This window comes from Pseudophryne corroboree, chromosome 8, assembly GCF_028390025.1.
Source record: "Pseudophryne corroboree isolate aPseCor3 chromosome 8, aPseCor3.hap2, whole genome shotgun sequence".
Taxonomy (NCBI): domain Eukaryota; kingdom Metazoa; phylum Chordata; class Amphibia; order Anura; family Myobatrachidae; genus Pseudophryne; species Pseudophryne corroboree.
Window position 1 is genome coordinate 244,637,028 of NC_086451.1, and position 11,392 is coordinate 244,648,419.

An 11,392-nucleotide genomic window follows, 5' to 3' on the forward strand; every position below is an offset into this window, starting at 1 on the left:
CACAGCAGGTGGCGTACATCAGTCGGCAAGGAGGGACAAAAAGCAGAGCCGGCATGCAAGAGGTGTCACAGATACTCCTCTGGGCTGAAAGAAATGCAAGAGCAATGTCAGCAATCTTCATTCTGCGTGTGGACAACTGGGAAGCGGACTTCCTGGGTCGTAATGATCTACACCCGGTGAACTCCTTCGGGTTTTTCCAGCAGATCATCCACTGGTGGGGCTGTCCACAAATAGACACGATGGCTTCTCGACTCAACAAGAAGCGTCACTGGTATTGCTCATGAACCAGGGAACCTCCGACGAGGGCAGTGGATGCACTGACGTCGCCTTGGCCTTAACGGCTGGTCTACTTGTTTCCTCCGATTCCATTGCTCCCGAGGATGCTCAAGCGAATCCGAAATCAAGGAGTCCAGGCAATTCTGATTGCCCCGGATTGGCCTCGGAGGGCGTGGTATGCGGATCTTCTGGACATGTCCGTTGAAGACCCTTGGCCTCTACCACTAAGAAGCGATCTTCTTCAACAGGGACCATTCGTCTACCTGGACTTACGGCAACTTCGTTTGACGGCATGGAGGTTGAGCATAACATCCTAGCTCACAAGGGCCTTTCCAAATAGGTTATTGCTACCATGGTTCAGGCCAGGAAACCTGTGACGTCTAAACACTATCATATCTGGAGAAGATATGTCTCTTGGTGCAAGGAACGCACGTATCAGCCTGCAGAGTTCCACTTGGGACGTTTCTTACATTTCCTGCAGGCTGGTGTGGATAAGGGCTTACGTCTGGGTTCCATTAAGGTCCAGATTTCAGCTCTCTCAATTTTCTTTCAGAAGAAATTGGCAGTGTTACCAGAAGTTCAGACCTTCTTGCAAGGGGTACTCTACATACAACCTCCTTTTGTGCCGCCTACGGCAAACTGGGATTTGAATGTGGTGGTGGAATTTCTACAGTCCTCCTGGTTTGAACCTCTAATGACAGTAGAAGACAAGTACCTCATTTGGAAGACGGTGATGTTACTGGACCTGGTTTCTGCTAGATGTGTAAAACACGAGAAAAAGACAAAATGACCTTTTTTGGAAGCACTCTTAAAATTGATGAATACACAATGATAAAGGGAGAAAAAATGTGTTGAGTCTTTTCTCGGGGGATTTGTTCTAAAACTTAACCTTTATTCTACTCGTAATTAATAAGATCACACACACTGAACCTAAACATGATAAAAATCTTGATTGCCTTTGTAACAAATAGGGTTCAAGATATGACAAGGTGAAAATATAAATAATTGTATATTTGGATTTCTTAAAGAAAATTTCAAGATATCCTGACGGTCACAGATTGATACAGAAGTAAAGTCTATTATACTACAAGCTTAAGTGGTCAGTACCACAATATCGGCAGGAGGAACAAAAAAAGTGAAAGTAAGAATGATGCAGATTAAGAAAAGATTTCCTGAGAATGTGGCCCACAACACCTAGTATTCCCTGGTGGTCTCCCATCCACGTACTGACCAGGCCATACCTGCTTAGCTTCCGAGATCGGACATGATTGGGCGTATTCAGGGTAGTATGGCCGTGGGCCATTTAGTTCAGGAAGTGAGGGAGAAACACTTCTGCTTTCTGTACTAGACAGGAACAGGGCTCTAAAAAACCCAGTCCCAGTTTTCCAGATGAGAGTGTGTATAAGATGGATACTTCTGCTTTCTGTTGTGATGGTGATTTTGATCTGGGCATGGGCACAATGCCTGTGCCAAGGGCCACTATCAGCCAGATGAGAGTACCGAAGTGGAATATGTTTGAATTTAAATGACAAAGTAGAAGCAGAGATAAACAAAAATATTTGGTAATCTTGCTGTTTGAATAAATTGCTGTACTGTTTGTCTATATTACAACAGAGTGCTGTATATTTACAAAGCACATGTGCTGTGCAACAGTCAGACCCTGTCAAACAGAATAAGGTAAATAACAGTCCCTGATGCTTCATTCTGGATTCTTTAAACACACAGATAGTGAATCAAACCTGATAAAGTATTCTGGTTTCCTTAAGCGTGTAATGAAATAGCAGAATGCTATATATCTACAAAGAGCATGTACCAAATAATGACCAAACACTATCAAACCAGATAGAATATTCTAGTTTCTTTGAGCATACAAATAAAACACAAATAATGATTTAGGATGATACAGTCAGATGACAAAATGCTGTGTGTCTACAGAGCACCTGTACCGGATAATGACCAACTATCAAACAGGATAAAATAAATGACAATCTTAAGTATTTAAGTGTTTTCAGCACAAAGTATGCTGAGTTTTAAACCAATATAAAGGTTGTTGCCAGATAGTATCCAATAGCACTGAGCACGCAGTTTTACATGACAAAATACTAAGTTACAAAGTTACTAGTTATTGCATGGAGACAATCCTGTAACAATGTTGAAGAATAAACAGGCAAAAATAATCACTGCTGAAGATTTTTCTATTTTTTGTTTTTAAACAGCACTATATTGTTACAATACAGAAGTGGTACTGTATATGTCATCATGTGGTCAGTACTGTATATAAAACATGGAGTGCTGCATCATCTAAATAGAATAATTTTCAGAGAACATAATGTAATATCCTTTTCTGGTAATTTGACAATATTGACAAGGACACAATGTAAATAAATATAAAGCTTGTAATAGAACTTCTGAAATGTAATTAAATAGGCCCAATCCTAATTTTTAGTTTTTAAGGCACGGAGCAGGTAATGTAATTGATGTAGAGCAAGAAAGGAGAGGGGAACCTCTGGCGCTACTGGATAGGTTTTAGATAGTTATTGAAAAACTCCAGTGGTGTTTTATGTATAAAAAAAAAGTTTTTTATTTTCATGAAAAAATATATAAAAAATATAAAAATGAGTGTGCAAAACAGCAGTATTGGAAAAACAATATTAAAAATACATTAGCATAATCAGTAATATCGAAAATGGTTGTTTAAACCTGATGCTATCTAAAACTGCTTATTGTCAATGTGAATTAAAAATATATACATATATTGTACATATACATAGATAGAGAGTATCATTAATCTCAGTTGCATGTGAGACGGCTTTAAAAACTGTGAACACCATGCAACTGTGATTTCTTTGGGATTGTTTACAAAAAGTTTGCAGCAAATAGAGATTGATACATTTCTGACACAGTGTTCAAAAATAGAATGCAGGTGGATACTGTTGCTGGAATGTTTCTCTGTTAAAATTCTTTATAGTGCATGCACAGTCTCGTTAAAAGGGGGGGAGAGAGCTGTCTTTCCGTTCCTAGGATTGCTGTAATGTCGTTCCTGTCTCATGTAAAGAGTGATTCCTTTTTAATGTTTGTTTAGCGGCTTTTAACTGATGCAGAGAAACTCACATATCTTCGTCCCCTACGGGACTGGTGGGCTCAGTTCCGAGCGGTGGCGGGTCGTGTGTGCCTTTTTTCCTCCGGAGCCGCGATGTTGCTGCAGGCGCCTGCAGTGCTGATCCTCGTGGAGCTTGAGCGGCCGGCGTCTTCCTTGGGGGTCAGGATCTCCGGATCTGAGGCGGGTGTCAAGGGGGCGTGGTCCAACGCGTTTCACTCGGCTATGGGTGCCGTGCTTCGTCAGGGACTGTGTATTGTCGTGTCCTTCGGGTTTCCTTCTTGTAGGGTCCAGTCTCAATTAATTGGCTGGTCCAGCTGTCAGTCACACAAAGTTCTTCCGTTCTGGGTCCATTGATTAAAAGTTATTTGGGCATTTGTAGTATTTTTGACATTGATAGTTAAAAATAAGTATACATGAGATTTGTAATGAAAATATAAATAAATATTGATTCGGACAGTTGCAGTCTTTCTGGCTATTGACATAAATATAAGATATGTACTGTAAATAAATAAATATAGAGTAAATATGAAAAGTGGCATTATTTTAAACGCATCTGTAGATGTTTCTCTCCTTTAGGTGTTCGGTATTTCTTTTTCTTATATTATTTGGAAATGGCAGAGGTATCTTTTCTGTGTATTGATATTCCCCTAATAAAATAAAATAACTTAAAGAAAATTAAAAATAAAATTAAAAATAAAAATAAAGATAATAAAAATAATAAAGTTAAAATAAAACGTGGGATAAGGGTAAGTGGAAAGTAAATAATGATAATGGTGGTGAGAAAATAGTAAAATAAATTAAAATTGACACTAAATAAAAAATATATTAAAAATATTTAGAAATATGAAAAATTAATGATGGTGAAAAATAAATAAAAAGGAAAATTGGGCATATGGTTGTTTGAGGATGGCTTGGCATTGTCTCTGTTGTGGTATTTGGAAGATCTGCATTTAGATGCTTATGTTCGGATGGGTTATTTTGTGTTAGATATCTATATTTTATTGTATTGTTATGTGTATTGCCTATTGTTGTTTTTCCTTTTGTTTTCCTCGTTTCTTTCTCTTCTCTTTTTTTCTCCTTTGTCTTTCTTTCTTCCATTTTTTTTTTTTTCCTGATTAACCAATTCCCACTCTCTAGGCATCCCTACCAATTCTTCGTGTTATTTTCACTGCCTATGTGTGCCCTGCTGATGATACTGTACCTAGGTTTCGGAAATGGTCCCCCATTTCTTACTCGCTAGGCCCACTCAATTTAACTTCCAAGTTCGGAACGGAATTGGGTGGTATGTGGGTGGTATGACAGCATCAGAAGCATATGGCTATTCCTGGCAGTGAGGACACAATTTCTTGGCTGGGCGCCCACAGAGCCGGTCAGTCTCCCAGGAAACTGCTGAGTTCAAAGTCGATGTTGAGCCCTTTTGGGGCTAGGGTTTGCATATTGTATATCCATTTTGTCTCTTCCTTGGACATGATCTTGATGTAGTCTCCTCCTCTCCAGGGCATTTTTACCTTCTTAATTGCTATAAAATTGAGAAGTTTTCCATCATGTTTATGAACTTTCCTAAAGTGGTCTGGAACGCTGTGGGTTTCTATTTCTTTTTCGATGTTCCTGAGGTGTTCCCCTATTCTTATTTTTAGGCTCCTTGCTGTTCGTCCTATGTATTGTAGATTGCACGGGCATGTCAGTAAATAGATGATTCCTTTTGTGTCGCAAGTGATTTTTTCTTTTATTTTGAATGTTTTCTTGTTTGTGTTTGACGTGAAAGTTGTTATAGGTTTTGTGCTTCTTGTATTGCATGTTTTACATGCTTTGCATTTTGTGCAGTAATAGAACCCTGGTGAGGTGTCTTTGAGCCAAGTTGTTTCTACATTCTTGTTTTCTGGTATGTAGCTTGATACTAATTCTTGTTTGATGTTCGGTGCTTTTCTATATATTATTTTTGGTCGGTCTTTTATGAATTCTTGAATTTCTTCATCTTTCTTAAGGATGGGCCAATTCCTTTTGATTACTTTCTCCAAATGTCTGTACTGGCTGTTGTAAGTTGTGATGAATGTTGTTTCTTTGAATTCTTCTGAGTTCTTTTCTTTGTATTTGAGTAGGTCTTCTCTTTTGGTTTCTCTCGCCATTTCTATTGATTTCTGGACAGTCTCTTTATTGTAACTTCTTTCAATGAATTTTTCTTTTAGAGTTCTGGTTTGCTCTTCAAAAGTTTCATTATTTGAACAATTCCTTTTTATTCTCTTGAACTGTCCCCCAGGGATTCCTTTTAGCCAATTATTATGGTGATTACTGGTGGCTGGTATGTAGTTGTTGCAGTCAACCGATTTGATAAAGGTTTTGGTGTGTATCTCTTTATTCTCAATATAGATGGTTAGATCCAAGAAGTTGATGGTTTTATTGCTGTATGTTTCTGTGAATTCAAAATTCAGGCTGTTAGTGTTGATGTGGTTGGTGAATTCCATGAGTTCGTTTGGTGTTCCTTTCCAAATGACTATGATGTCGTCGATGTAGCGTTTCCACAGTGCTATGTGCTCTAGAGAAGGGTTGTTTTTCCAAATGTAGTCTTCTTCCCACTGTGACATAAACAGGTTCGCGTAACTTGGCGCGAATTTCGTGCCCATAGCGGTTCCGCGGACCTGTCTATAGTGGGTGTTATTGTACCAAAATGTGTTGTGGCTAAGGATGAATTTGATGCCTTCTATAATAAAGTTGATTTGGTCTGCTGGTAAGTCTGCTTGTCCTTCCAAGGTCTGTTCTATGGCTTTACATCCATCTTGGTGATCTATGCATGTGTAAAGTGCTTTCACATCGTATGTTACTAGGGTGAAGTTTTCGTTCCAATGTATTTCATCCAGTAGCTTCAGTATTTGTGTAGTGTCTCTGAGGTAGCTTTTTTGTGATGTCGCTATGGGCTGTAGTATTTTGTCTATATATTCTGACAGATGTGTGGTTAGTGATCCAATTCCTGAGACTATCGGTCTTCCTGGTGGATTCGTGATGTCTTTGTGGATTTTGGGTAGGAAGTAGAAAACCGGTGTTCTAGGGTTTGCCTGTTGGAGAAATGTTGTTTCTTTCTTGTTTAGAATCCCTTTTGTGGTTCCTGTTTTGATGAGCAGGTTATATTCTTTCTTATATCCTTCGATGGGGTTTCTTGGGAGTTCCTCATATGTTTCTTTATCTGCCAGTAGTCTCATTGCTTCTTGGTGATATTTGTCTTTGTCCAAAATTACTACTACTCCTCCCTTGTCTGCAGGTTTTATTATTATTTGTTTGTTGTCTTTCAATTCTTTAAGTCCTTTCCTCTCTTCCTTGGTTAGGTTCAATGTTTCTTTATTTCCTTGAATGTTCAGATTTTCAGTGTCTCGTTCCACGGATTTCTCAAATGCTTCGAGGAATGGTCCCTTGATGTGTTTTGGATAAAATTTAGATTTTTCTTTTAGGTGTGTATGTTTGTATTTATCCATATGTGGTTGGCTGGTATCTGATTCTTCTTGAGCTTTCTTATTTCTTTTGAAGAATTTCTTCAGAGTGAGTTTCCTCATGAACCGGTGTAGGTCTATAAATGATTGGAATTTGTTGAATTTGTTAGAAGGTGCAAACTTTAGGCCCTTTCTCAGAACGTTCCTTTGTGTGTCCGTCAGTTTATGTTTGCTTAGGTTGTATATACCTATGGATTCTTCTTCTTCTTGGTGGATTTTTCTGTTTGTTTTTCTTTGTTTTTGTTTTCCTTTTTCCGCCTCTAGTTCCTCTTCTGATGACTCTGTGTCTGGGCATTTCCTTTTTGTCAGGTTTGTTGCTGGTTTTGTTTGGTCCGTTTGTGTTTCTGCATCTGGTAGGAATTCTTCTTCCTGTATCAATTCTAAAAAAATGTTCAGGTTTTCTTCTGGATCGTTTACTTCTTTATTTTGTATGGAGTGAGTGTTTTCTGAAAGTTTTTTCATTAATTCTTTAGTTCTTTCTTCTTCCTGTCTGATTGCCTCATTCATTCCTTTTCTATAATATTCTCTTACTTTGTCGTACTGTGGTTTTTCTGCATAGGAAAACTGTGCTCTGTTGTATGGTTGGTATATTCTTCCTTCTGCTGTATTCCTTGGTCTCTAACCCATCCGAACATAAGCATCTAAATGCAGATCTTCCAAATACCACAACAGAGACAATGCCAAGCCATCCTCAAACAACCATATGCCCAATTTTCCTTTTTATTTATTTTTCACCATCATTAATTTTTCATATTTCTAAATATTTTTAATATATTTTTTATTTAGTGTCATTTTTAATTTATTTTACTATTTTCTCACCACCATTATCATTATTTACTTTCCACTTACCCTTATCCCACGTTTTATTTTAACTTTATTATTTTTATTATCTTTATTTTTATTTTATTTTTAATTTTCTTTAAGTTATTTTATTTTATTAGGGGAATATCAATACACAGAAAAGATACCTCTGCCATTTCCAAATAATGTAAGAAAAAGAAATACCGAACACCTAAAGGAGAGAAACATCTACAGATGCGTTTAAAATAATGCCACTTTTCATATTTACTCTATATTTATTTATTTACAGTACATATCTTATATTTATGTCAATAGCCAGAAAGACTGCAACTGTCCGAATCAATATTTATTTATATTTTCATTACAAATCTCATGTATACTTATTTTTAACTATCAATGTCAAAAATACTACAAATGCCCAAATAACTTTGAATCAATGGACCCAGAACGGAAGAACTTTGTGTGACTGACAGCTGGACCAGCCAATTAATTGAGACTGGACCCTACAAGAAGGAAACCCGAAGGACACGACAATACACAGTCCCTGACGAAGCACGGCACCCATAGCCGAGTGAAACGCGTTGGACCACGCCCCCTTGACACCCGCCTCAGATCCGGAGATCCTGACCCCCTGGAAGACGCCGGCCGCTCAAGCTCCACGAGGATCAGCACTGCAGGCGCCTGCAGCAACATCGCGGCTCCGGAGGAAAAAAGGCACACACGACCCGCCACCGCTCGGAACTGAGCCCACCAGTCCCGTAGGGGACGAAGATATGTGAGTTTCTCTGCATCAGTTAAAAGCCGCTAAACAAACATTAAAAAGGAATCACTCTTTACATGAGACAGGAATGACATTACAGCAATCCTAGGAACGGAAAGACAGCTCTCTCCCCCCCTTTTACCGAGACTGTGCATGCACTTTAAAGAATTTTAACAGAGAAACATTCCAGCAACAGTATCCACCTGCATTCTATTTTTGAACACTGTGTCAGAAATGTATCAATCTCTATTTGCTGCAAACTTTTTGTAAACAATCCCAAAGAAATCACAGTTGCATGGTGTTCACAGTTTTTAAAGCCGTCTCACATGCAACTGAGATTAATGATACTCTCTATCTATGTATATGTACAATATATGTATATATTTTTAATTCACATTGACAATAAGCAGTTTTAGATAGCATCAGGTTTAAACAACCATTTTCGATATTACTGATTATGCTAATGTCTTTTTAATATTGTTTTTCCAATACTGCTGTTTTGCACACTCATTTCTCTGACGTCCTAGTGGATGCTGGGAACTCCGTAAGGACCATGGGGAATAGCGGGCTCCGAAGGAGGCTGGGCACTCTAGAAAGATTTATGACTACCTGGTGTGCACTGGCTCCTCCCACCATGACCCTCCTCCAAGCCTCAGTTAGATTTTGTGCCCAGCCGAGGTTGGATGCACACTAGGGGCTCTCCTGAGCCCTTAGAAAGAAAGTATAGATTTAGGTTTTTTATTTTCAGTGAGACCTGCTGGCAACAGGCTCACTGCAGCGAGGGACTAAGGGGAGAAGAAGCGAACTCGCCTGCTTGCAGCCGGATTGGGCTTCTTAGGCTACTGGACACCATTAGCTCCAGAGGGATCGACCGCAGGCCCAGTCCTTGGTGTTCGGTCCCGGAGCCGCGCCGCCGTCCCCCTTACAGAGCCAGAAGCAAGAAGAGGTCCGGAAAAACGGCGGCAGAAGACATCAGTCTTCACCAAGGTAGCGCACAGCACTGCAGCTGTGCGCCATTGCTCCTCATACACACTTCATACTCCGGTCACTGAGGATGCAGGGCGCTGGGGGGGGGGGCGCCCTGAGAAGCAATAATAACACCTTGGCTGGCAAAAATTCCACAATATATAGTCCCAGAGGCTATATATGTGGAAAATACCCCTGCCAGAATATGGAAAAAAGCGGGAGAATAGTCCGCGGAAAAGGGGCGGAGCTATCTCTCACAGCACACTGGCGCCATTTCTCCTTCACAGATCCGCTGGAAGGAAGCTCCCTGGCTCTCCCCTGCAGTCTACACTACAGAACAGGGTAAAAACAGAGAGGGGGGGCACTAAATTTAGGCGCAGTATATAATATATAGAAAAAGCAGCTATAGGGGACATAACTCAGTTAGTCCCTGCATTATATAGCACTCTGGTGTGTGCTGGCATACTCTCACTCTGTCCCCCCAAAGGGCTTTTGTGGGTCCTGTCCTCATTCGGAGCATTCCTTGTGTGTGTGCGGTGTGTCGGTACGGCTGTGTCGACATGTTTGATGAGGATAATGATGTGGAGGCGGAGCAGATGCCTTTAGAAGGGATGTCACCCCCTGCGGGGCAGACACCTGAGTGGATGAGCTTATGGAAAGTAATGAGTGCACGTATAGACTCCTTACATAAGAAAATTGACGACATGCCAAATGTGGGACAGCCGACTTCTCAGCTCGTGCCTGCCCAGGCGTCGCATGGGTCGTCAGGGGCTCTAAAACGCCCGCTACCGCAAGCAGACCCAGATGTTGACACTGATACTGACACCAGTGTCGACGACGAGTCTAACCTGATGCCCACTGAGGCCATTCACTGCATGATTGAGGCAATGAAAGAGGTGTTACACATTTCTGATATAACTACAGGTACCACTAAAAAGGGTATTATGTTTGGGGAGAAAAAACTACCCGGAGTTTTTCCCCCATCAGATGAATTAAATGAAGTGTGTGAAGAAGCGTGGGCTTTCCCTGATAAAAAATTGGTAATTCCTAAGAAGGTACTAATGGCGTTCCCTTTCCCGCCAGAGGATAGGTCACGTTGGGAAACACCCCCCAGGGTGGATAAAGCGCTCACACGTTTGTCTAAAAAGGTGGCACTACCGTCTCCGGATACGGCCGCCCTCAAGGAACCTGCTGATAGAAAGCAGGAGGCGATCCTGAAGTCTGTATATACACACTCAGGCATTATACTTAGGCCAGCTATTGCGTCAGCTTGGATGTGCAGTGCTGCCGCTGCGTGGTCAGATAAACTGTCAGAAAATATTGACACATTAGACAGAGACACGATCCTGTTAACCATAGACCATATAAAAGACTCAGTCTTATATATGAGAGATGCACAGAGGGAAATCTGCCGACTGGCATCTAAAGTAAGTGCATTGTCCATTTCTGCTAGGAGAGGCTTATGGACTCGCCAGTGGACAGGAGATGCAGATTCTAAAAAGCACATGGAAGTGTTGCCATATAAGGGTGAGGAATTATTTGGGGATGGTCTCTCGGACCTAGTTTCCACAGCAACGTCTGGGAAGTCAGCATTTTTACCCCATGTCCCCTCACAGCCTAAGAAGGCGCCGTTTTATCAGGTTCAGTCCTTTCGGACCCAGAAAAACAGGCGTGGAAAAGGCGGGTCCTTTCTGTCCAGAGGCAGAGGTAGGGGAAAAAGGCTGCAACAAACAGCAGGTTCCCAGGAGCAAAAGTCCTCCCCCGCTTCTTCCAAGTCCGCCGCATGACGGTGGGGCTCCACAGGCGGAGCCAGGTACGGTGGGGGGTCGCCTCAAGAATTTCAGCGATCAGTGGGCTCGCTCACAGGTGGATCCCTGGATCCTGCAAATAGTATCTCAGGGGTACAAACTGGAATTCGAGGCGTCCCCACCCCACCGGTTCCTAAAATCTGCCTTGCCAATTGCTCCCTCAGACAGGGAGGCGGTGCTAGCGGCAATTCACAAGCTGTAT

The 11,392-nt window shown here is 41.1% G+C and overlaps 1 pseudogene; it reads right to left on the reverse strand.

The window, feature by feature from the left end:
- Positions 1 to 1,458: 1,458 nt before the first annotated feature.
- On the reverse strand, positions 1,459 to 1,576 carry LOC134952198 (5S ribosomal RNA; annotated as a pseudogene).
- Between the last annotated feature and the right edge of the window lie 9,816 nt (positions 1,577 to 11,392).